Genomic DNA, 6,168 nt, shown 5'->3' with positions numbered 1-6,168 from the left:
GGAGAAAGTGTGTGCTCTCTAATGTGCAGGGAGGAACTGGAGAAAGTGTGTGCTCTCTAATGTGCAGGGAGGAACTGGAGAAAGTGTGTGCACTGTAATGTTCAGGGAGGAACTGGAGAAAGTGTGTGCTCTCTAATGTGCAGGGAGGAACTGGAGAAAGTGTGTGCACTGTAATGTGCAGGGAGGAACTGGAGAAAGTGTGTGCACTGTAATGTGCAGGGAGGAACTGGAGAAAGTGTGTGCACTGTAATGTGCAGGGAGGAACTGGAGAAAGTGTGTGCACTCTAATGTGCATGGAGGAACTGGAGAAAGTGTGTGCACTGTAATGTGCAGGGAGGAACTGGAGAAAGTGTGTGCACTCTAATGTGCATGGAGGAACTGGAGAATAAGATAGTTAGTTGGAAGGTCAAAAATATCAAACACTAGTCTGAGAAAGTATTCGTTCAAAGGAAGCAGAATTTGATTGGATTTATTTCTAAAGGAACATATGCCCCAGGACATTGTTGAAAACAATAATCAGATAGCAGATAGTGAAGATTAACAGGTGGGCATAGTCAAGGACCGAGAGGGAGGGCACCCTGCCACAACCATTGTTCTCCCAGGGCGACTGGGGCAGACCCGGAACTCTGCTTCCCTAAGGAACAGTGGTGGGGTTGAGGGACATAACAGACTTCACTAAAATAATCCAGCCAGTCACTAAACAAACCCGCAAATAAAAGTAACAAGCCACAGAGGAGAGGCAGAGCTAATAGCCAGAGTTGCTACAATATATCTACAATGTCCAGTTTCTAAGAAAAATTGAGGAGGCAAGCACAGTAACTGGAAAGTATGATCCATATACTGGGGAGGAAATGGCAGAAACAGAGGGACCACATGCAGGACTTATCAGCACGACTTTTAAGGTAGTCATTATAAACATATTCACAGAGTGAAAGAAAAGTATGATTGAAGAAAGGATTATAAGGAACAATTCAGACAAGTTCACGCCAACACATTAGATAACTTAGAGGAACAAGTTCATGCAAAGGCAGAAATGACAGAAATCGACTCAAGAAGAAAAAAGAATCTAAATCGACCTAGAACAAGGGAGGACGTAGAAGCAGACATGCAAATAACGTCTACCCACAGTGAAAAGTCCAGTCTGAGGTGGCTTAACTACCAACTCTATTAAACGTTTCACAAGTTCGTACCAATCCTTCACGAACTGTTGAGGAGGTAGAAGAGAGAGCACTACTCAACGCACTGTATGGAGCTAGTGTCACTCCGATATTGAATCCAAAGACATTATTAGGAAACAAAGCTATGAACCACGATCTCCTATGAATACGAATGCAGAAATCCTCCCAAAATGCTGCGAAATGAAATCCAGCAGCATGTACAAAGAATTGTACACCATGACCAGATGGAATTTATCCTAGGGCTTCAAGATGGTTCCACAACGGAAATTACTGTATTAATCATATTTTAAAACTTTCTCTGTATACATGAAAAAAATAGAGATAGACACATGTATACAAACTTTGAGACATTGATGTACTTTCCCACATTACCAGTCACGATGTCATGATTAGGAGTAGCTAAGTCTTGGATCTCCTCAGGAAAACATGGCACTATTCATCAAGGCATCCTGTGGAGAGCTACAGTTTTTCACAGTTTGACATCTGGCAGCTCACCAAGCCGATCAGATTCCTAGAGATAGCAAGCAACCTGCCTTTCAGGTGCAGGTCAACCGATCCAAAGCCCATATCCCCAACTACCTCCTTCGTCTAACTACTGTACACCAAGCCAGTACGTTCCCTCCTCTAACTCACCCCCAAGGCCAGGTACTGGACAACTAAAGACCACCCTTATATGCCAGAGCCCACCAAAACCCTTTATATTATCCAATCCTAAACTTGCTCAAATTTGTCTCATCTGCCGTGCCCATTCCTTCCTCCATAAACCACAACAAAGGCTCTAAGACATACTTTCTCCTGTACTTTGCCTGTTTCCCACGAGGCTCTGCATGGTGTGGCAGTTACATAGTTAATTTTTATGGGTACATACAAAATTTTGTGGGTACACACAAAAATTAAAAATAAGGCCAGGCATGGTGGGTCACACCTGTAATCCCAACACTTTGCGGGGCTGAGGTGGGTAGATCACCTGAGGTCAGGAGTTTGAGACCAGCCTGGCCAACATGGTAAAAACCTGTCTCTATTAAAAATACAAAAAAAAAAAAAAAAAAAAAAGGCTGGTGTGGTGATGGACATTTGTAACCCCAGCTACCCAGGAGGCTGAGGCAGGAGAATCACTTGAACCTGGGAGGCAGAAGTTGCAGTGAGCAGAGATCATGCCACTGTACTCCCGCCTGGGCAACAAGAAGAAAACACTGTCTCAAAAAAAATACAATTTAAAAAAATAAAGTAGGAATATATTTAATGAAAGAAGTACAAACCATACTCTGACAGCTATATGACTTTGTTGAAAGAAACTAAGAAACCAAAGATTGGAAAAACATCCCGTGTTCATGGATCAGAAGACCTAAGGTCATTTAGAAGGTAGTATTCACCAAACTAATATACAAAGCCAGTGCAATCCCTGTGAGAACCCCACCTGACTTCTTTGCAGAAAATGATGAGTTGATTTTTTTTTTTTTTTGAGACGGAGTTTTGCTCTTGTTGCCCAGGCTGGAGTGCAATGATGCAATCCTGGCTCACTGAAACCTCTGCCTCCTGGGTTCAAGCAATTCTCCTGCCTCAGCCTCCTAAGTAGCTGGGATTACAGGCATGTGCCACCATGCCCAGCTAATTTTTGTATTTTTAGTAGAGACATGGTTTTACCATGTTAGTCAGGCTGCTCTCGAACTCCTGACCTCGGGTGATCCACCCATCTTGGCCTCCCAAAGTGCTGGGATTACAGGCATGAGCCACCACACCCAGGCATGATAAGCTGATTCTAAAATTCATTTGGATTGCAGGGGACCCACAGTGGCTAAAACAATCTTGAAAATGAATAAAGATGTAGAATTCACACTTCCTGATTTGACAACTTAATACAAACCAACAGTAATGAAGGCAGTGTGGCTCTAACAAGGACAGACATACTGATTAATAGAACTGAGTCCAAAAAATAAACCCTGGCATTCGTGGTCAGTTGATTTCCAACAAGGCTGCTCGAACCACCCAATGGGGAAAAGAATAGCCTTTTAAGAAACGATACGGGGAAAATTGGATAGCTATGTGAGAAAGAATGAACGTGGCTGGATGCAGTGGCTCATGCCTGTAACCCCAATTCAGGAGGATAGCTTGAGGCCAGGAGTTTGAGACCAGCCTGGCAACACAGTGAGATGCTGTCTCTATTTTTAAAAAAATGATGTAATCCCAGCACTTTGGGAGGCCAAGGTGGGTAGATCACAAGGTCAAGAGATCAAGACCATCCTGGTCAACATGGTGAAACCCTGTCTCTACTAAAAATACAAAAAATTAGCTGGGCCTCTGCTCATGTACCCCAAAACCTAAAATCCAATAAAAAATTAAAAAAAAAATTAGCTGGGCATGGTGTGGCACATGCCTGTAATCCCAGCGACTCAGGAGGCTGAGGCGGGAGAATTGCCTGAACCCAGGAGGCGGAGGTTGCGGTGAGCCAAGATCGCGCCATTGCACTCCAGCCTGGGTAACAAGAGCGAAACTCCATCTCAAAAAATAATTAAAAAAATGAAAGAAAAAATTAAATTAGTTGGGCATGGTGACACATACCTATAGTCCTAGCTATTTTGTAGGCTGAGGTAGGGGGAGTGCCTGAGCTTGGGAGTTTGAGGTTACAGTGAAGTATGATCATACCACTGCACTCCAGCCTGGGTGACAGTAAGACCCTGTCTCTTAAAAAAAAAATTAACTTGAACTCTTACTGTATACAAGATTATCTTGAATCAAAAGCCTAAAGGTAAAGCTAAAACTATAAAACACTTAGAAGAAAACTGGGGGAAATCATGATGATTTGGACAAAGGATTCTAGTTATAACATCTGAAACAAAGCAATAAAATTGCCAAAATTTAAAATGTTTCTGCTTCAAAGAACATTGAGAATGTGAAAAATACAATCCACAGAATGGGAGGAAAATGTGCAAATTATGTATCTGATAAGGATTCATATTTGTAATATATAAAGATCAGCTTATAATAAAGACAATCCAGTTTACAAAATGATCGAAGAGCCAGGTGCGGTGGCTCATGTCTGTAATCCCAGCACTTTGGGAGGCCGAGGCAGGCAGAATACCTGAGGTTGGGAGTTCGAGACCAGCCTGACCAACATGAAGAAACCTCATCTCTATTAAAAATAGAAAAATTAGCCAGGCATGGTGGCGCATTCCTGTAATTCTAGCTACTAGGGAGGCTGAGGCAGGAGAATTGCTTGAATCTGGGAGGTGGAGACTGCAGTGAGCTGAGATTGCACCACTGCACTCCAGCCTGGGCAACAAGAACGAAACTTCGTCTCAACAACAGCAACAACCACCAAAAAAAACCAAAACAACAACAACAAAAAAAACCCAGAATCTGAATTGAGACTTCTCCAGGAAGATATACAAATAAATGCACATGAAAAGATGCTTGGCATCATTAGTCACCAGAGAAATGCAAATCAGAGCCACAAGACGCCACTCACATCAACGACGGTGACTATCGTCGGAAAGTCAGATAACGGTTGCTGGCAAGGAGGTGGACAATTTGCAACCTTTACGTACCGCTGTCGGGAACACACGGTACGGCTGCTATGGAAGACAGTCCGGCAATCTCAAATCATTAAACGTTCACCTATGGCTCGGCAATGCCGAGCTTAGGTATGTGACCGAGAGAAATGAAAATATGCCCACACAGAAACTTGTGCACAAATGTGTGTGGCAGTCACTAATAACAGGCAAAAGGCAGAACCAACCGAAATGTCCATCCGCTGACGAACAAAACTATGTGTATTCACACGCTGGAATTCTGAATATTCAGCAGCCGTTGAGAATGACGTTTTGACATAGGCTATAACACGGATGGACCTTGAAAACCTGCTGTGTGACGGAAGTGTCACAAAAGACTATATATTATTCCATTCATAGGAAATGTCCAGAAAGGGAAATCTGCGGGAGCACGCTTTGGGATGCGAAATCGGGTAACTAAAAGGTGTAGAAATTCTTTTCTGAGGTGATGAAATGTTCTGAAATTGACAGTAGTGATTGTTGCACATATCTGAACATATTTAAAACCATTTGATCGTATACTTTGTATTACGTCAGAGTTCTTTAAAAGAGACTGGTAGAAAACATGCAGCTCAAATAGTTGTTGGGCACTCTGTGCTCAACAACATACATTTCCTCTGTTCCTCCCAACAGCAATCTTGTCAAGTGGCAAAAGCCCATTTTACAGAGAAACTGAGGCCCAGAGAATATGCTGCCTGAGAATATGTTGCTGGTTTTGTTTGTTTGTTTGTTTTTGAGACAGAGTCTCACTCTGCTGCCCAGGCTGGAGTGCAGTGTTGTGATTTTGGCTCCCTGCAGCCTCCGCCTCAGGGGTTCAAGCAATTCTCGTGTCTTAGCCTCCCAAGTAGTTGGGGTTACAAGCATGCGTGACTACACTGGCTAGTTTTCAGTTTTAGTAGAGACGGGATTTCACCATGTTGGCCAGGCTGGTCTTGAACTCAGCCTCCCGAAGTGCTGGGATGACAGGTATGAGCCACTGTGCCCAGCAATATATTGATTGCTCCTTAGAAGAAAGGTGTCATAAACCAAGTTCTCTGATCCCACACTGAACTTAAGGACTAGACAGGGAGTTACAAAGTTAGGCAGTGTCCAGGTCACCTAGTACCTGTCGAGTTTTATTTTCAATTAACTGGAAGGTTTTGAGCAGAAAGTTCCATGATACTCTTTTTTTCTTGTTGCTGGGTATAGAATGGACTGGGGCAGCAAGTTCACGTAGGGGGTACTGCGGTTGTCTGTGGATGTAGGGGGCAGGATGATCTGTGACTGTCTACAGTAGTGCCCCCTTGTCTGCAGTTTCACTTTCTGTGGTTTGCTACTAGCAGAATCTGAAAATATGAAATGGAGAATTCCAGAAACAGCTTGTTTGAAATTGTGCCACCAACCCGAGCAGTGTGTGAAAACCTCACGCCATCCCACCGTCCTGCCTGGACCTCAATACTCCT

Source organism: Callithrix jacchus, chromosome 19 (genome assembly GCF_049354715.1).
Source record: "Callithrix jacchus isolate 240 chromosome 19, calJac240_pri, whole genome shotgun sequence".
Classification (NCBI taxonomy): Eukaryota; Metazoa; Chordata; class Mammalia; order Primates; family Cebidae; genus Callithrix; species Callithrix jacchus.
This window is presented reverse-complemented; position numbering follows the sequence as displayed.